Genomic DNA, 21,715 nt, shown 5'->3' with positions numbered 1-21,715 from the left:
TTCTTGACTTTGTTGTACCTACTCAGGTTGGACAAACTGCACCCCTGTTATTTTTATTAGCGCACCGAGTCCAGTGGCCTCACATACAATACTTCTAGCAACTCCTTCACATTCAGCCTGAGCTAAAAGCAGGTGGCAAAACTTTTTGTGCGTGCAGTTCAGCTGCAGATAAAACACACTCCAAATTGTACATCGATTAACATTGTAATTAAAAAAAATTGTGGAAGAATACATTGATATTTTTGGTTACCATTTTGCTGCTGTAGCAAGAGATGGTCTGAGAATTTCAGAAACTGCTGATTTACTGGGATTTTCACACACAACCATCTCTAGGGTTTACAGAGAATGGTCCAAAAAAAAAAAAGAAAATATCCAGTGAGCGGCAGTTGTGTGGATGAAAATGTTGTTGTACCTACTCAGGTTGGACAAACTGCACCCCTGTTATTTTTATTAGCGCACCGAGTCCAGTGGCCTCACATACAATACTTCCAGCAACTCCTTCACATTCAGCCTGAGCTAAAAGCAGGTGGCAAAACTTTTTGTGCGTGCAGTTCAGCTGCAGATAAAACACACTCCAAATTGTACATCGATTAACATTGTAATTAAAAAAAATTGTGGAAGAATACATTGATATTTTTGGTTACCATTTTGGTTCAATGCATTTTGGCATGTAGAGTTGACCAAGACAACTTGCTGAATTTCAATTTATATGAGCATCAGAATGGGGAAGAAAGGGGCTTAAAGTGACTTTGAACGTGGTATGGTTGTTGGTGCCAGACGAGCTGGTCTGAGAATTTCAGAAACTGCTGATTTACTGGGATTTTCACACACAACCATCTCTAGGGTTTACAGAGAATGGTCCAAAAAAAAAAAAAAAAGAAAATATCCAGTGAGCGGCAGTTGTGTGGATGAAAATGTTGTTGTACCTACTCAGGTTGGACAAACTGCACCCCTGTTATTTTTATTAGCGCACCGAGTCCAGTGGCCTCACATACAATACTTCCAGCAACTCCTTCACATTCAGCCTGAGCTAAAAGCAGGTGGCAAAACTTTTTGTGCGTGCAGTTCAGCTGCAGATAAAACACACTCCAAATTGTACATCGATTAACATTGTAATTAAAAAAAATTGTGGAAGAATACATTGATATTTTTGGTTACCATTTTGCTGCTGTAGCAAGAGATGGTGTGCACAATACTTATAGTGCCACTAAAGTTTTTTTCAGTTCAGCATTGAAATGATCCACATGTGCATCCGCAAATGCTAAATCACCATTTAAAAGTGTGTGTATTTGCTTTTACAGCTGTTAAAATGCTCCCTAGATGGCACAAAAAATGTTTCTCTTTGCTAAGCTAGGCTAAAGACTATCTTAAGATTAAAAACCGCACAAGTTGAATGGGTCTCATTCCAATCCATTCATCATTAAACTGAAGATAATTTCGTAATCTCTTTACAACAGTTACACCACTCATCCTCTGACTTACAGCAGAGATGTAGCACAAATGCCTGAAAGTACTGTTAAACTCAGCCAGACACTGTTAAACTTCTGTTTGGTGTGTCCTGATTTGTATTGTCTCCTGGCTCCTGTTCTTCCTCCTCATCACGGTAAAGAAAGAGGTCACCATCTGTGGCAGCAGTAAAGGCCAAGCCAGACTCCTCATCTATTAATCAGAGCTACATTTACTAGCATACTTAATACGGCCTGCCAACTGCACGCGGGAACATAATGTGAGTAAATATTTAAAAAGCCGTATGCCAATTTTGTGCCGGTGTCTCCTCATCTGAACTGTGGATGTGAACAACTTGTAGGTGTCTTGGACAATGAAACAAGCAAACAGGTGAGGAGATGAAAAGCTGTTCCTTCCTCTGCGGAGGAACAAAGGAGCTACGGAGCAGTCAGTAGAAGAGGAACTCAGAGGCTTCAACGGCGAATACAAAACAACCATCCATCACCTGTTCAATAATTAAAACTCCTGGTTGAGTAGATAAAAAAACAAAACACATTTTCTCTCCCTGCTTGGCACCAGATAGCCGCCAGTTAAAGTCTCCCTTTGTTCATAAGGAGAAATCAAGAGGGTTAAAGTGAGGGATCATTACCACCACTGTGGTGCCCTTGAGCAAGGTGCTTAACCCCAAACTGCTCCAGTGGAGCAGCTCAGCCTCCGTTTAGACCTCACATTAACATCCAACCTGGGCAATCAGAACGTGTGTGTCCAGCTTTAAGGTCCTGTGTTCGCACTTGGCATTAAAATGCATCTCCACTTGCATCCCCAACCAGCACTCGAGATCTGATCTTAGTTTCACACTCTGCATACAAATTAACACCGACATTTGGGGCCAGTTCAATATTGTAACAGCAGCCAAAATTACACTCACTGGCCACTTTGTTTTGTGCACCTGTTCAATTGCTTGTTAACACAAATAGCTAATTAGCCAATCACATTTCTACAGTTCAATGCATTTTGGCATGTAGAGTTGACCAAGACAACTTGCTGAATTTCAATTTATATGAGCATCAGAATGGGGAAGAAAGGGGCTTAAAGTGACTTTGAACGTGGTATGGTTGTTGGTGCCAGACGAGCTGGTCTGAGAATTTCAGAAACTGCTGATTTACTGGGATTTTCACACACAACCATCTCTAGGGTTTACAGAGAATGGTCCAAAAAAAAAAAAAAAGAAAATATCCAGTGAGCGGCAGTTGTGTGGATGAAAATGCCTTGTTGATGTGAGAGGTCAGAGGAGAATGGGCAGAATGGTTGGAGATGACCAAGTAACCAAGGAATGCAGAATACCATCTCTGAACGCACAACACGTCCAACCTTGAAGAAGAGCAGCAGAAGAAGACCACACCGGGTGCCACTCCTGTCAGCTAAGAACAGGAAACTGGGACTACAGTTCACAAAGGCTCATCAAAATTGGACAACAGTAGAAGAACGCTGGCTGGTCTGAGGAGTCTCAATTTCAGCTGTGACATTCGGATGGCAGGGTCAAAATTTATGATGATAGCATGGATCCATCCTTCCTTGTGTAATGGTGTGGGGACGTATTTCCTTGTCACACGATTTCCTTAGTACAAATTGACCATCATTTAAATGTCACAGCCTACCTAAGTGTTGTTGCTGAGCATGTCCATCCCTTTATGACCAAGGTTTACCCGTCTTCTCACAGCTACTTCTAGCAGTATAATGCACCATGTCACTATGTTCCACCGTGTGGTGGAATGGGAGATTCTTATCATAGATGTGCATCCGGAAAAACCACAACAACTGTGTGATGCTATCATGTCAACACCCTCAATTTCGCATTCCGCACGGGAACCTGATGTTCATGCAATTATCAAAATGAAAGACGTATGCCATTTAAAAATACGACATGTACATCCATAAATGAAATGGATCCCACATGGTGTGTGGCGTTTCCCCTCACCCTCCATAGTTCACACATCTCGAGGTCATCCGCTTGTCAAACAGCCATTACGATAATGTGTTAAGATTCACTGCGATTCCTCCCCGCGCTCTGCTGGGAGGACGCCGCTGCTGTAATCCCTCCGACATGTTAAACATCCAATAAAACGCTGACCTTTTTGAGAGTACCTGATTGCTTGACATTTGCAGCGACAAGTAAAGTTGTGTTACCGCACTGTTACAGGCAGGGGTGTAAAGGAAAATCAATGTCAGATGTATCGGGGCAGCAGGCAACAACCTTGTGGCTCGGCAGTTAAAAGCAGATCCACTCTGACATTCTGGGCAACGATCAAATATAAAGGGAGAAAAATGAGAGTAATTGGATAGCAGCGATGTGACGAAGCAATTTATACAGCGTATGACCACAGAGGTGAAGATCAATACTGTTTGAGTAAAACTTAAAAAATAAAATGAAAAGATTGGTTTTATACGAGCACAGGGGAAGATGTGTATATAAAATGTGGCCGAGTAATGCAAACTTGATCTTACCTGATATCCCGGCTCTTATCATGTTATACCTGAGATGCCTCAGTCCTGCATCAGGATCATTTTCAATTTCAGCTGCTGCAGCAGTGTGTCTTTTCAGGAAAGCGATGCAAGTCTGACAGTCGACTGCTGATGTTAGAATTCTCTCAGCAACTACCGGATGAATCCCTACAGAATTTATGCATTTGAGAACTTATCTTATCTACTCTACCTTTAGACCATGTTGATTCTCAGAAAAACCGCTTCAAACTGTTCCACAACTGAGGCTCGTTGGTAGAAGAGACACTTTACCACTGCAGTGGCAGCCCCAAAGCGTTGGAAAAGTCTCCCTCTTGCAATTATGTGTTGTGGCTCCCTTTTCACAATGAGAAAAATCTCAAGACATGCATGCTTTTCACTCGTGATGGTTTTAAAATTGTTGTTCAAGAGTCGTGTCTCTTGTCACCTCCGCAATATGTTAGTGAAAATATATGTGGAATGCTGTCTCTACTGCCACTGTGCTACTGTACATATGCAGATGTGACAGTTACCACATCTTCTAGCGTAAAGTATTATGACAAAAAAGATTCTTTATATAAAAAGATTATATAAAGAAGATATATGAGTGGAAAGGCTGCAGGAGTGTCATTGCTATGGGGTGAGGGTGTCTGGTCTGGTCTAGGTGGGTGCTACATGTCCATGTACATCCACACCGATGAACACTAGGTCTAAACCTTTCCCAGCAGCACACTAAAATCTCACAAGATGTTCTCACAAGACTTCAACTATTAGTGGTCATAATGTTGTGGCTGATTGGTGTACATAATCAACTCATTCTACTCTGCGAGGTTTGAATGATGTACTTCGACAAAAATCTGATTAGAGCTCCATGGCGATGGAGAGTGTGGAGGGCATGTTGTCAAAGTCATGCACTTTGCATGGCCACCTTTCACCTGCCATCAGAGGTGGTTTGTCACCCTCCTCTATTTCCACAGAAGCAACTCATCTACTGAAGACACTTCCCAGGAGTTGATATTCTGTTGGTGTGTGCCCTCCACTAAAGCCCATACTATAACGATCAGTTTTATATGCTGCAGTGTTCCATGGTATAAAGACAGGGCCCTTTCCACAGTGTCCACCCGGAAACTGCTGCATGTTGCTGTAGGACATCTGATGCATCAAAGTGGCTGAAAGGGAATTGGAAGTACAAAAAAAAGCCTTTGATCACAGGAAAAGTGAATAAAGAGTGTTGCCTCCTCTCGGAGAGATTGAACTCTGACCAGTCAGGTGCTCCAGTGGAGTGCGCACTGCTTGATGGCATGTACAAGGAAAAAGAAAAACTGGGTTCGCTGCATCAGATATGATCACAAAATCTAAATGTATACGAATAAATAAAAAAATAAATAAAATAAAAAAATGCTGCTGTAGTCAAAGGGACCGTGAAACTCTTTTCTTCCCAGGGGGTTTTAAAAAAACATCCCCAGAAATCCACTTTGCTGCGAGATTTCCAAACACACAAGTGGAGCAGCTCCTGCCTGGCAGGAGGCTGCCATCCCCTGGGGTGCAGAAGAAAAGGCTCGCCTCGCGTTGGCGCGTCACAACAGCTGCTGCAGTTGACCTTTGGGCCTTGATCAAAGAGGCCTGCTTTGTCTGGTGTTAATATCAAACGATGAACATTCAGCTCCTGCGCTGCCCTTTATTTTCGCTGCCAAACAGACAGCGGGAACACATCAGCTGGCCCTGATTGGTATTCACAGACGTTTGTATAAATGATTATGAGGCTGCTGAATGCTGTTGGACAGTAAGGAGAAGATTCTTGATATCATGTTTCCTCATAAGTCCTTAAAAGTATCTTTAAAACATGTTCACATTTTTATAAGAAGTCAGATTTATTTTATACTTTCTATAAAATGTGTTGAAATGTTTTTTGTTTTTTTTAAGTTGCCCATTTTTGCTCAACTCGCCGTACCCATCAAATATTTATGGCAGGATGTTTGGGTGTTTATCAGTGCTAAATACTCAAACTTTGGACTTTTGAATTCTGCAATACCTGGTACCAAGTCCATACAAGTGGACTTCCAATGCATCGTCAATGAAAAGGGGCAAGACCACACCAGGTATTTGGACCATACCTGTTCACATTTGTACGTTGAATTGCAACAGTACAGAAGCAGCGACTGTACAGACAAGAACGGTCTTTGATAAACACCCCCAGTCAGGAGTTGCTCTGTTGGGAACTCCAGCAAAGATCTGCAGGGCCAATCAAACCGTTTTGGCAGGGCTTTATGCGGTGCTGGACCAAAAAGTGTAATTTGTGGATTTTCACAAAAGAAGGAAGGACCCAAACACAGGACACACACTAGGGAATGAGGCAATGAGGAGAAATAATACATTCAATTTAAGAACAAAAGACGCAGCGGAACTGAGGCAGGGTGAAACAAATAAAGTCAGAGCGAAAAGTTAATCCGACAGAAGTAAGTCCAACCAAGAGAATACACAGGCCAGAAGAAAATCCAGAAACCTATATGAAGCCCAAAGGTGTCAAAAACTCAAGGAGCTAAGAAACGCTAAGACAGAAGAGCAGGTAAGCAGGACAGGTACATCAGGGAAGACTCAAAGGACGACTTGTCAAATTCTTTCTGGTTCAGGGGCCACATTCAGCCCAATGTGATCTCAAGGCGGCCGGACCAGTAGCACAATGGTATAATCACACATAAATAACGACAACTCCAAACGTTTCCCTTTGAGTGCAAATAAGAACAAGTACATTATGAAAAAGCTCATATTTAATGACTTATGCTTTTACAAAACATTGTAAATGAACAACCTCAATTTTCTAAAGTGCAATTTTGGGTGCATTTCTTCCACCTGCTGTTTAGTCGTGTGTGTCAGTGTCATGTTATGTCCACAACTCTTAAGGCTGTTACATATTCCGTGAGAAGGTTGTTCTCACTTCTCGGGCTACAAGTATGAAATGACGTCACTTCAGAGTATAAATTACTTGGCCAGAACCAACTTTGTTCTTCTTCTCACCTTGATCATGTCATTTTTGCACCAAATTTGGACTCTCTTGCGGGATTATTTTGACCCACAGGCCATATGTTTGACACCCCAGCTATGTACATATACGCAATGGAGAAATAAGGCACGGGTGAAACTAATGAGTAAGAAATTGGAACCACAAAGTGAATTGTCAAAAATCCACAACACCCCATAAAATAATGAACAGAACACAAAAAGAACACAGACATCATGACAGAATGAGCCTTTCCACTCATACAGATGCATCACGTACTCAAGCGTAAAATTCTTAATCCGTAAACATTTCATTTAAAAGGTGTTAGATGTGTAAGCCCTCTCTGAATACAGTCACAGTGAGCTCCATCACCACCCACGTGAAGAGTAAACAGCGTTTTCATATCACCCCAGCGTTAGCAGGAAAGTGATTATTTGAGCAATGTGAAGGAAAAAGCTGAGATGGATTAAAGCAGAAAACGGCCCTGCTTCAAAGAATCTCGGATGAAGCGGGACAAACAATCAATGAGTGAAGCATGATTCACAGCGTGTGGACCTTTTACACACAGGCACACATTTTAGAACCCCGTTATTTTCCTTCAGTCAGATTGAACTCAACGTCTTGTTCTCTGTGTTCGATCTGTCTCTGATGTCTCTGCCATCCTCTCAACCATGGCAGCAAGTTTAGTTTTTTTTTTTTCCTGTCTTCATTAATTATGTCTGCTGTTAAACTCTCCACGTGCAGCTGCCCTTTACTGAGCTGAGTAACACCTCCATGGCCCAGGAAATTTGTTTCTGGCTGTGTTTAAAGTGTCACGTAAAGTTAAAGCCTTGATGTGAACCTTTCGTCACCTGCCCGTTTTCCAAGAATAAACCAATTAAGAGGAGGTTTACAGGACAGGGGTGTGTGTGAACAAGAAAGATTCCACCTTTCACAGTTTTGCACGACAACTCTGGGTTCCGTCCTCTCTTTTTTGTTTTTAGAGACAACCTCAAACTTTGTCTTAAATTCATGGCATGGCAGGTAACAGGATGTATGTTTCCATGCTTAGGTTTCTCACATCAGCGTATGACTGGTGCTCACGTATATATATGACGGATTGATGGATGCAATAATCGGAGGTTATACCCAAGTGTAATTATCCCCTGCAGCGGACTCTCAATAAAGAAGCCACTCACTTTGCATTAAAAGTTGCAATAAAACAACAAAACTGATCTGGATGGGTCTGGTCAAAATGACTTGAACAAGAGGAGTCACTCTGGTCAGCCCAGAAATGGCCATATTACTTTTAGGCTGTTAGATACTCCGTGAGAAGTTTGTTCGCGGACCTAGAACAAAATGATGTAAATTTGTTCTTGAGGCCCTCTTTCGGGAGTTTTTTCAGCTTGTTATCGACACATCAGCCGGGCAAAGCGTTTTTCTTGTGTGGTGTCCGCCAATTATTCTGTGATTGGTCAGAAACTGGATGTGCGCGTGGTTAATGCAGAAAAATAGAAATGCTAGCAACCACTCTGTGAGTTCCCAGATAATAATATTGGCAGCGTGACCACTAATCTCTCCTGGGTAGAGATCGGTGCGCTCTGTGTCGGTGCATGCTGAATGAACGATGTGATCTGACGGACACCAACAATTGAAAATAATAACAAAAGTGACTTGTTGTCCATCTCTCACGTATGCTGTAGTAGGAGGGGTCTATGAGGACTTGCCCGAAATTCGGCACTTGAGGTTCTCGTGAACTAGAAATTACTTCGCTGGAACAAACTTTGTTCTTGCAACCCTAAGACCGAGAACAAGTTTAAGCCTATTTGATTCATAAGAATTAAAAAAAATAAATAAAAAATAGGACTGAAAAAGGAAGATCTCTGGACCAATCAAACTCAAATCACAAATCAAGAGCTAAAACAAAAACCACAGCTGCTGCTGCACCAGCTGGGAGAAGATTAGAGACGGAGAGAGGGCCAAGGTTTTTCCACCTATGTATTGGATTGTTCCAAATAAAGTTCCATATGCTTCGCCTGAGGGAGAGAACACAAGACACCAAGAAACTATCAATACCAAGTACGCAAGCTTTAGAGTTTCATGCTTGTTAGTTCAGACTTGACAAGTTGGTTTCTGAAGTGTAAGCAGGAGGATGCAGGAGAGTTAATCTAAAACTAGAACAGCAGCGTACTTGAAATGCATTCTGAGACACCTGGGCGTGGCAAGCGCCCACGCACAAGTAACTCCTCATTACATCCTCAATAAAACAACAGATGAACACATCCATGCATTTTGACTGTCCTTGATCAAATTGGTATTTTGAATCGGAACAGTTCTTGGGGAGAGATTAGTGACATTTCACAAGACCACAAGTACAGACAAGGATGTGTATTGCTCTCAATTTTTTTCCTGGGAAGAAAAAAAATTCTCAGTGAAAGATAGGGTTTGCATTTTATCTTTAAAGTAACGTGGATTACTCTATATCTCGTCACTCCTGCAACTACTGTTCTGTGTGAGAGACTACTCTCAGTTGCTTGCAACATTGTAAATAAGAAGCGGCCAACCCTCCTCTCAGACAATGTCAACAAGTTAGTTTGTCTTAGTAGCTGCTGAAAGAGGAGGAAGAGGGCCAGGTTTATGTGGATAAATGTTTGTTTAAAAAGAGAGGAACTGTTGAAGGTTTTTAACAAACATGTTGAGCATATATAAATTCCCTTCTTTCTGGAGTCTGCTCATGCAAAATGAAATGCGATTAAAATAGATTAAAAATGCTGATATTTAATCGTGATTAATCAAAATTAATCCACCACAACCCTATGATTAATCTGATTAAAAATTTTAATTGTTTGACAAGCACTACTTTAAAGTAATGGTTGGTTTAACAAATTCATTACATACATCACTTGCATGGAAGATAACTCCCTGTATGCATCTGCATACTCACAAAGATTGGGGTTCTCTGTCCATTTTTTTTTCTTTTAAAGATAAGCTCTTAAACATGAACCTTCATTCCATTTGCTGGTTTATTTATCACCACAAAACGGCTGAATCTCAGACTGCTGTGCAACAGAAAGTGGGTGAGTCCCTGCATGTTAATGCATCCAATGTCAGAATGAGTCATGTACCACTTATTTAAGTTATTTCCCTCCGTGCAGAGGTCTTCATCACTGCAGCTGATGATCACCTCCCGATAAGATCTGATGACACTTTTCCAGTATTTAACATTAATTTGAATTTCCTTGTCTTCCTTATCGTCCATCCTCCTAACAAGTTCAGAGTCCTTCATTCTCTTTTCATTACACAATAGCTCCTTGCTCTCCTGCTTTCATCACCTGACAGATTCATTAGTATGCAGGCCTCGTCCTGGTCTACACACACACTTTATTTGAAGACATGTCGTGCGTCTCTCTCTGCTGGGGGGACGTGTAGATACGTGCTTGACATGTGTGTGACATGCATAAATGTTCAATACATAACATGTGTGGATCCATTACAGGTTCTGCATATTAGATTTGAGTCATTACCATGGGTGGATCTCTTTCACGTCAGTCACCGTTATGAGGGAATGTGACAGCTGTAAGAATTGTGTTATATATTAACACTAAATCACAGAGAAAGAGAAATGGAATGGAAAACATGGAGATTGATAATTTGCAGAACACCTACGCATCTACGCTCATTACACAAACTTCATCTCTACCCACAGCACAAGAATTCTAAGCCTTATCGACATATCTGACGACTTCATTTAAAACTTTTGCTTGTTCTTTTTTTTAGGCGAAAATGCATTTTTTTGATTTAATTCTTTCTTTTCTTTAAGGGTCTCATCATTCAGCCAATTCCTTGCCTCATTTACCACTCTGATTCTCAGCTTTTCTTGCAATCTAAAATAGACACTCTGACCTGAAAGAAAAATATATATATTATAATAAGAAATTATTATTAAATAATTATTAATAACAATAATATAATATATAATTAGTAATATTTTTGAAAGCATTCCTCGTTTTCCCTCCACACCTTCCTAAAACTTTTGCACAGTCATGTTTATATACATGTATATAAATATTATTTCCCATCAGCATATTGGCTGTGTACTGTATTGAGTGTTCCACCATTTGAGTAAAACAGTTGCATATTCCTTTTGTGTGCATGGATTTAATATAAGCGGAGTCAATGGGGAAGAACCACCAGACTCGATTGTGCGGCGGTCACAGCATAAGAACGGTCTGCCTCGTACTAAAGACTGAAGTTTGAGTTATAGGATCATTCCTCAGAGGATGAGCAGAGGGCTCTGTGAGGAGAAGTTATCTCAGAGTTAAAGCTGACAAATTTTAACTGCAGAGAGGAACCTTCGGGATGTTCCACTCACGCAAATATTCATAAAAAAAGGGCGTCAGGGCAGAAAACTGAAGCCCAGTAAAAAGATCCATCATTTTGAGGATTTGGACCGTAGATTTTAAAGTCACCAAGAGCCACATCATAATGTTTCTTTTTGTGTGTCAGCTATGTCCGCATGGAGCTGGGCTCTAAAGCCCATGACGCCCAGACGTTGATGAAGTCACAACAGCTGTGGACGAATTTACATTATGATGTGTGACCACAGTCAGCAAGCTTCACTATGAAGTCATGAAATCTCGTCTAAGTACCTCATAAGTTGCTGCTTTGCCCTGGGTGAAGACCATGGAGTGGCCCACTGTAGTTTGTGTACCAGGAGAAGGTGGTGGTGGAGCATGCCATCCTCTACTGCTCCATCACACTCTCTCACACTTGGACAGGGGAAATGCTGCTGTGAGAATCATGTTTTTTGACTTTTCCAGCGCATTCAACACCATCCAGCCCCTACTGAGCTGTCTGTATTTCCTCAGGAGGCTAAAGTCGTTTAATATCTGCCAGAAGCTGCTGGACATGTTCTACCAGACCATCGTTGTCAGTGTCCTCTTCTACACTGTGGTGTTCTGGGGAGGCAGCACTAAGAAGAAGAAGGACACCTTGACAATCTGTGGTACTCTGTGGTAGGGGCAGAGCTGGAGATCCTGACATTGGGGGCAGATGCAAGGACATTGAACAAACTCCGGTCCAGCATGAACAATGTCCACCACCTTCTACTTGTCTCAATAGTCAGGCAGGGAATCCCGTTCAGTGACAGGCCGCTGACAGTGACAGTTTTTGCATTTTTAGTATCAATATTTTATTTTCATAATTATGTTACTATTACCAAAGCAGTAATCAGATTAAAGTTACTCGTCCAAGTTACTGCGTGTTACTATTTTTCCCATTTTATAGCTTTGCTTTCTTCTTGCATCTCGGGGACAAGTAAGTCGGGGAGAGTTGAAGAAGCTGCTGCATGTACTAACAAACTAATAATAGTTAATAATAATTAAACAGTGGAAAGTAAAGTGTGTAACGGATTAGCATTTAGCGAACTAGAATTATCCATAATTGTAGTTTTCCGAGGTTGAATCCTCCTTGCGTATGCTACCTCTTTCATCTGCAATGTGTGATCCAACCTTATAAATGATGAAGGACAACAGGCTGATATCCAACTCTGCAAAGAGATTGCACCAATTGCTAACAGAGCAGTGTCTATACAGCCTGTTACCTACATTCACAGTTCTGCTAAATTTATGCTATAAGCCTAATTAAACTGGCCTAAAAAGAGATACATTCTGATTACTATTTTGTTTAAAGATGATGTTTCTTTCAGTCTGGCTAGATTTAGATAATACTTATTTTTTATTTTATTTTAATCTTGTTTTGTTTTTTCTTTCTTTTTCCTTGTGGTTTTTAAGAGTGTTTCGTTTATGTGCGGCTAAGCTACTGTGACCAAGTGATTTCCCTCGTGGATCATTAAAGTCTGTCTAAGTCTCTGTCTAAGCCTAATGAAATGACTTTTAGTCGGCAGATAAAAATGACTTAAATGTGGCTGAGACTGTTAAGCATTTTCATCTAAAGACTAAATCAAAAATAGCTGTCAAAATTACTCATCGTCGTACATAATTAGACAATTAGACATCTCCTCAGGACTGTGTTCTTATGACAGCTTTCCAACTCCTTTTGCGGCCGTCATTCATCACCATTATCATTATTATTCATTCATTGATATCATGTAAATCCCAGGATAGCTCCGTCAAACTGCAGTCTCACTAGATTCTTAATTATCAGGAGGAGTTGAAGACACTGCATACTGCTTCTTCTAATGTACACTCACTTGCCAGTTCATTAGGTACACTAATGAAAAAGAATGCATTCTAATACAGAATTCCAGGACTGAGCCTAAGCTCCGTGCATATTGACTTCCCCTCACTCCTTTTTGTGTCTCCAGCTCAGTGCTACCAAATGTAGCTGCTTGGTCCCAGCCCAAAAGTGGTTCAAAAAACAGCAAAATGCTCAAGCATCTGTTAGTTTTATTCATTGGTAAAACAACAGAAGCACTTGTGTTTAGTTCAGTCCAGCTTTACAGCGCCACAAAATACACCCTCCAAAATGATCATCCAGGCGAGTTACTACCTTTCTGGTGGTCGTGGTGCTGAAAACTACACAGGTTGCTAATCCTAAATCAGTAGCAACAAGTGCAGCAGCTCGGCCTGAAATTTCTCATTTGAACTTTACATTGCTGGATATACCCCTGTTGCTCCATTAAATGGTCTGATGTATTACCGGTAATGTTCAGGTATCTGAACATGTATCTTCTGATGTGCACATGTTTGAGAGCAACTTTTCACTGGAATAAATGGGCTAATATTTTAAACTCGTGTCCACTGTTGGATATATTGAAGATAAATGGGACCAACTGGGAAAAAAAATCACATGATTTTGTCACAAGTACTAAACACAAAAATGAATGCACCCATGAATCTCTTGCATGGGCTCAGTAAAATAAATGAAGGGCTTGCCTGTGATTAAGTACACCTAGCTAACACTGAAGCCGATGGATACAGACCTGCACGTTCATGGAGCTTTAGTGAAGTTTTGACTGTGTGATTGTCTTCCTAGACTTCTTCCACATTTGTCTAATGTGGAACGAGCCCTCAAGTGCAATCCATTTCACCACATTTAGGTTTCTCACGGTTCCTGTCAGCGAAGGTTTTTAATCTGCTGTGCCGCGTTCAGGAAGTCTCCTGATTTGACAAAGTGACTTGTCAGGAAAGAGTAACACAAGGCCACAGTCACTCCCAACATGAAGTGTGGTTAAAGGAGGAGATGAAGAGTGGCTGCAGGATGATTAATATGACAGCACCCTTCCAGTTTCTTTTGCTGGAACAATGTATTACACTTTACGAGTCTGTTGAAATAAAACAAATGCACAAGTGATTTGGCGTTTTAGGATCAGGAAATAAATACAAACAACATAGCCAGTTATTAACTGCAAACTAAAGATGTAAACCTGCTGTACTAAAACGTATTAGATGGATGCACACAAATCTTGTTCTACTTGATCTTAGCTCTGTGTTTGACACCGTTAACCACAAAATCTTACTGGAAAGACTTGAAAGGCGGGTTGGCTTGTCTTGCCCAGTTCTAAAATGGATCAGAACCTACCTTTATGATAGGCAGTTTTATGTCTCCAACTCAACTCAAACAAAATGAACATTACATGTGGGGTACCTCAAGGGTCAATTCTTGGACCACTGCTGTTCAATGTGTACATGCTTCCATTCTCTCATGTCATAAGCAAACATAATCTTAGTTACCATAATTATGCAGATGATTCGCAACTTTACATATCACTACATCCAGATGATTAATCAATGGATGTCAGAAAACTTTTTACAACTAAACAGAGACAAAACAGAAATAATCATCTTGTGCACAGGCTCAGAGACTGAAAATCACAGCGCATCTCAGCTCTCTCTCAACAGCAAAACTGAAGCAAGGAATCTGGGTGTAATTATTGACAGCAATTTAAATTTCAGAAATCATATCAATCACATTACAAGATCATCGTTTTATCATCTCAAAAATATCTCCAAATTGAGGGTCTTTCTGTCAAAATCAGACTCAGAAAAATTAATCCACGCATTTATAACAAGTAGATTAGATTACTGTAATGGTTTATTCACTGGACTCCCGAATTCAAGTATTCAGAGGTTACAACTAATTCAAAATGCAGCTGCACGTATGCTCACTGGTACCAAAAAATGTCAACACATCACACCCGTTCTTAAATCTTTTCACTGGTTACCTGTTAGAACAAGAATCAATTTCAAAATACTGCTCCTGGTTTATAAAGCACTACATGGTCTTGCACCTCAGTACATCACAGATATGCTCATCACTTACACCCCAGCCTGCCTGCCTGACACAGTTAGACATGGCACATCAGTAGCCATCTTTGAAAACAGATTAAAAACCTATCTTTTTTTAAACAGCATTCTGCTGAGCTGTGTGTGTGTGCATGTGTGAGTGTGCATGTGGTGAAAATGGCATACATATGATTGTTTACTTGCACTTGTACTTTTCAATTGATTCCGAATTGATTTTTATGTAACTGTTTGTATTGTTTGTATGTATACCTTTTGTAAAGCACATTGGTTCTGCCTTGTGCATGAAATGTGCTTTATAAATAAAATTGAATTGAATTGAATTGAATTACAGTGTATAGGATTTGAAATCAGATGGCATATAGTAAACAGATCAAGATTAAACTCAGATTTTACAGTTTAATCTCCAATTGCCAAAACACAATTTTGCAAATTAGGCTAGATTTTATCAAAAAAGAAAAAACAAAACAAAACAAAACACATCCAAACTGCAAAACACCACATATATCCTGCAAAATGAAGCTTCCATAGCCTGCTCGCAAAGGGCTTCTGGTCGTATGTCTTCCACCGTCATGCCGAGCAGAACTCTTCACAGAAATGGTGAGTCTGGTGTGAGGTATTCCGTGGTAAGTGGTCAGCAAACCAGTTCTGGACTGGAGCTGCAGGATGAAAGTCCCATAATACAACATACCAGTTTCTTTGATAGTCTATCATTCATACACTCTGGTGGTGTGAGAATGTTATGGAGTCTGTCCAGAAATGTGAGAATATGGACTGTGGTGTATGGTCCGAGGTTGGAATGATGGTGGAGATGGCAACATCACATTGTGACATTCCTACTACATTGGCCGGGGGCAACTATAGGTCTTTAGGTCTCTAGGTTGAACCCAGCCTCATCTACAAAGATGAACTTGTGGGATTGCATGAGCTGTCATGGTCTGTTTTTCCAGTGCTCCTGGCACCTTGTTTCTGTCCTTTCCCCTTGTATTCTCTCTCCGTCAGTCTCATTAGGCTCACCTGGGCAGCAGACTGGCGGGAGCACCTGATCCAGGCCATTGCTTCCCTCCAGTGCCAGATAATTCTGCATTTCCTACCCAAACAGCCGATACTGTGTTCACCTTTCCCTGGACTTACCAGCGGCTTTAGTTTTGTCTTTTTGCATTTTTAGATTTTTGTATTCACATGTTTTTTTTTTTAATAAACCGACCTCTGACTGGAGTATGCCCTGAAAACAAAGAACAAAAATCTGTCAATATGGTGTTATCCTGTACACTGGGAAACAATATTTGGTGGAGTGTACTGCAATACACTACAATGGCAGCTTCCTGTACCCCGGTGAACATTTGACCCCTTCCTCCCCAATGGTTGCGCTGCTAAATCCTTTAGGAAAAACATATGCCCCCAAAAAAATAGGACTTGGACAGTGCAGTCTGAAAGTATGTCCCCCACAGTAGAGTAAAATGTACAGGAAACATGTACAGTTAGCGCATGACTCGGGTTGAATGACCCGGCAATCAACCCGGGATTCTATCAGCTCAGCCCGGCTGGGCTTCGATGTCAACAGGAATGCTGGGTGAGTTACTTAGATGTGAGTAGATGTATTTCTGATAAATTACTCTCCACATCTGCCTCCCTGACAGGACCAATGCTGGACTCGCAGTGATTTCAGTGCTGCATTTTCTTAAGTGTCAGGAATCAAACCAATTTTCATATCGCTTTAACTGCTCCAGTAGAAAGTCGACCTTTGCTCCGTGCACGGATCGAAGCCTCTCTTGCTTCGTCTACTCTTGCCGGGAGCCCTGCGGGGCGGCGGCATGTTAAACATAGCCGGGTTCACACAGGAATAAAGGCTGAGGTTAGCTTTGATGGCACATTTCATTTCTCCCTGCAGCACTCAGCACTCTGGCACGTGTTGCTCACCGCACTTGAGTCGAAACGACAGCTCCGTTGTTTATCACAAGAAGAAGAAGTGAACTCTGCATGGGTAGATGAATAAAATCAGCAGAGATAACACCGCCTTGACTTTGTGTTAACATTTGTTTGCTTTTAAACCATAAATTGAAAACCAGCCAGTCCAAAGCCTGTCACAGATGTTAAGATCCAACTTATATTGTAATATTGTAAAAAGTTAATAAATGTCTCCAATGATTAATGTGTGTTATTGTGCGATATTGTCTGTTATTGGGTGTGTTATTGTGTATGTTACAGTGTGTTATTGTGTATTTCAGTGCATGTTATGGTGTGCTATTGTCTGTTATTGTGTGTTACAGTGTGCATTACAGTCTGTTATTGTGTGTTATCGACAAAAACTACTTTCAATCTATCTGTACTGTTTTGGAGACTGACTCTGGAGGAAGGTCTTGTTGTTTCGTGATTCATGGACTTCAGTTCAGGAATTGATATTTCAGCACTGATCTGTGCTCTAAATGTATTAATTTCAGTCAGACACCAGAAACACCAGAACCAGATATTTCGTTTAGACAGTGGCGCTGTCATTTCTCACATTTGTGCGCTGAGGAAAATCAATGTGGGGGTCAAGGTGAACTGCTGCTGTCTTCCTTCCTAACAGCAGGACTTAAGAACACACACCTCCTTTACACTCACCAGCCCACTGTTAGCTACTTAGCAGAGGTTAGCAGACAGCAGCTTATAATATTGTCAGGGGAAATATACTACATGTTAAAAAAGTGAAACCAAGCAGTGGACTGAGATCTGATTCAGTGCTTGAGCTTCATTTCAAAGTGAGCTAATCACACACATGCTGTATAATATAAATATAAAGGGTGAATTTTTGAAGTCTGGTTCTTGCTGTAACTGTTGGCTAATAAGCTCAGGGCCAGTTCAATTACAAAGCCTGGACAGCAGTTTGAGAAACGGAGAATCTAAAATCAGCTCCGGGCTTTTAAATGAGCTGGGCATACATAATATCCCATCTGTGTGTGAGAGCATTGGCCATGTGATCTGATTCAACTCATTATCACTAAATACAGGGGGAGTTTACATCCTCTATGGATCTGCCCTGAGGAAAACTGAAATTGTTAATTTTCAATGGTGACACTCCGTGTGTTGAAGGGAGAGCCTGAGGTTGAGCAGCTCAGTCACACGGGCGCTGACACAAGGATTGGCAACATGCAGAAGCAGCACATGATAAATGAGGTTTCACCAGGCCAGGAGACAAGGGCTGCAGCCAGAGACATGAGATGTGGAACATGGATTTATCCGCAGCAACAGAAAATCAATTAAAACTCACCAGTGTGTCGATGTGGGTGTGTTTGTGTTTTTGTGGTGTGAGGCAGAGTGTAAAAACTGCAGTTAAAGTCATCCTAGAAGTCATATCAATCCCAACTTTTTATCCAGGACCAGATCCTAGACACTGATATTCTAGGAACCAGACCTGCAGGAGCCGAATGTACGTTTGCATTGAAGTATTTGAGTCTGTACTGACCCATTTAAGCTCCAGATGGGTGGGATGCACACTTAACGGAGCTGCACATACATTATATCGTTGCCAATCTTCCCGTCACAAATTTGGAAAGGTGACCAGCTCCAAAAAAAAAACAAAAACAAAAAACACACACAATCTGTTGTGGTTATACTGAAATTATTGTGCTAATTCACAGCAAAATAATGTTGAGGGAAAGCTATACTGTGAGTCATTAAGTATCAAACACACTAAACTGTAGACAAAAAACTAGCGGCAACAAAGGCCAGCTGTTGTGTCGCCTCACATCCCTGTCAAAAAGTTGCATCTAAGTGCACTGCAAAGTTATGTAAACAATAATAGGGGGCAGTAGTATGGGGGGAACTTAAAGATTGTGTGTATAGCAATAGTTTCACAGTTTGTAAACAATGTGATGTTTTTTTGCAGGGGCGGGGCTTAGCTGGAGGCAAAACATCTCCAACACTCTAGCTTGTAGATGCCGTTTAGCATATTTCAAGAGACTGTTTTGGCAAGAATGGTGAGGAAAACACATATTTTAGAGAATCCATGAATACACTCACTCTCCGAGACTGAGTGTTATTTTAAAAAATTGACTTACCCTCTCACCTATCACTGGATGGACGAATTGGCCAAAGGAAGATACAGGGCACAAAGTTTGTGCTGTCTTTGTCCAATGAAGCCTCTCCAACAAATAAGATATTACCAGAAGGGGAACCACTGTGGAGGGTAAAGCTTGGACACCCCTGAAACACATAACCAAAATTGCATTAACTAGCAGTTAGCATTAACATTAATATGTATAAAGAACCCCCCAAATAATTCAGTCACAATTTAGTCTAAATTGGCCAAACCAAAGTTGTCTATGACTGGCAGTGGCTGGTATGTGATAAAACTTCAAGTCAGTGTTGTTGACTTTTCACACAAAATACAGCAAGACGACATTTTCACAGTTGAAAGTGACAGTGTTCGCCTCAAACTTCCCTCTGTTTTGCCTCCAGCTAACATTGTGACATCACAGTGACATAGGCTCCTTCATGGCCTATGTCACTGTGATGTCTAATAATGTTATAACAAGCACTGTAAATAAAATGGACCCCACTCCATGTTAGTGGATGGGACTTGGGTCAAACTAAAACACTTTTTTTTTTTTTTTTTGTACTTTAACTCATGTACTTGTTTTCTGGTGTGTTTTCAGTTATTATATGACCCTCACCTGGGTTGTAAAGTGCTATATAAATAAAGAATATTTACATTTTATATTTACATATTATGTTGATGTATGTTTAAGAATAGAGAAGAGTACTTATTTGACGCTATAAAACAGGATGTAACATCATGATGATGACAGCTGTGATTGACAGTTGCCATTGACGATGATGTCAATGTTCAGACTAGGAACATCAAAATAACTGTGTGTTTGAAACTTGGTGTAGGTGTGCTGCTCACCAATTCACTGGTGATCTAATGCTGGTGACTCATAAACGCTTCGCAGGCAAAAAACAATAAAAAAGTGGAAGAACCCATTTTATCAATCACTTTGACCTCAAGTCCAACTGGAGCACCACTTGGACAAACCAGAAAAGGCATTCAGGTTGATGACTTGGTTAAACTGGCTCTTTGCAGCTTGAACATGTCGTTGTGTGGTAATACTGTGCCTCTGTAAAGGTTTTCAAAAATAAGGGCGCTCAAGCACTTAATACAACAAAAACAGCAAGCAGTTGAAAATTACTGTCTGAAAGCTGCAAGTTTCAATGGCAGCAATCCATGAGTTGTTTCGCTCTTCTGAAACAGTTTGAAAAAAAAAAAAGCAAAAATAAATACAGCTATTCTCAGGGAACAGCTGGTGAACACTGCTGAGGAAGTTATTTTTAAGTGTTCTTCTTGGAATCCTGGAGAAGTAGTGTTCGGAACAATTATTTGTGGTAATCAGGTCAGGAGGAAGCTGTGGCGTTTCTGAGGGGGAATCGCAGCCCCCGGCCACGCTGCAGGGGAATGTTTACCTTCTGTTTCATTACTGGCAGCGTTGCAGACGACTGTCAAGGAGGTAAAAGACGGCTTTTCACGTGCCGCGACTTTGTCTTGCAAATGTGGCAAGACTGGTTAATCCATCTCTCCTCCAAGCTTCCTTCTTCAGCAAGCTCTCCACTCTAAAACAACACACAAACCCCCCGTAGCCTGGTGGGTAATACTCTCAATTAAGGAAATCCCATTAAGCGGTTATTAGTTGACATGTATTAGTAGTGTCTAACAATGTAGAGTCATTAACAATAGCTTTTCTCTCAGCGGTTTCGTATGTAATACTTATTAGCATCAGGCAACAAATTTGCGGCTTAATTAGCAGGTTTTACTGTGTAAAGTGCTTCGTATATGAAAAGTAAAACAAAAATGAATTACTGCCCCAAGTGCCCCCAAAAGGAGCAAGAGCAATTAAGATTACGGCTCCCATCTGAAGTGAGCCCCTTCTTTTAGTTAACTTCATTACATTCATCCTTTGCAGAAGAAGTAAAAATTGGTTGGCCGCATTAAAATGCTTTTCTGGTATATTATTAGTTTCAGTTTTTGACATGTTTTCCTTTTTTAAATTATCTGTAATTTGTTTCTTAGTTAAATAGTTTTACTTGCTCTATTTCTGTCACTTCCGAACCATTCCTTGTGCCCGTGTCCTGGCTGCCGGCTTGCCTCCTCTCTCCTGTTCCATATCCAACAGGAGGCTCTCTCTGCTGCCTCCCCCAGTCTTCCTACCACCTTCTTCCTCTCGCCTCATGCCAGTCAACAACTTCCAGGCTCATTGGGCTGGGAAGCCTCTGCACCTCTGTACCTCAATCGCGTACAACCATGTAACCATGCAATCCTACACCAGATCTCTATAGCGCTCAGAGAGAAGAACACGACTGCATCTGGATGTAAGGTTGTGTGTATCACATTTGGGAATTGGAGCCTTCTCTTCAGGTCTACCCTTAGCTCCCATGCTTGGGAGTAGACTTGCCTTGGTTTAGTTGGGCCCTACTGGCTTTGCTTCCTCCTTGACAGATGTGACGGCAGGTGGCAGCCTGCCTGTGAGTTAACATTTCCGGCTACTTCCCTACT

This window comes from Mugil cephalus, chromosome 15, assembly GCF_022458985.1.
Source record: "Mugil cephalus isolate CIBA_MC_2020 chromosome 15, CIBA_Mcephalus_1.1, whole genome shotgun sequence".
Lineage (NCBI taxonomy): Eukaryota > Metazoa > Chordata > Actinopteri > Mugiliformes > Mugilidae > Mugil > Mugil cephalus.
The sequence above is the reverse complement of the archived record's forward strand: the minus strand, read 5'-3'. Positions refer to the sequence as shown.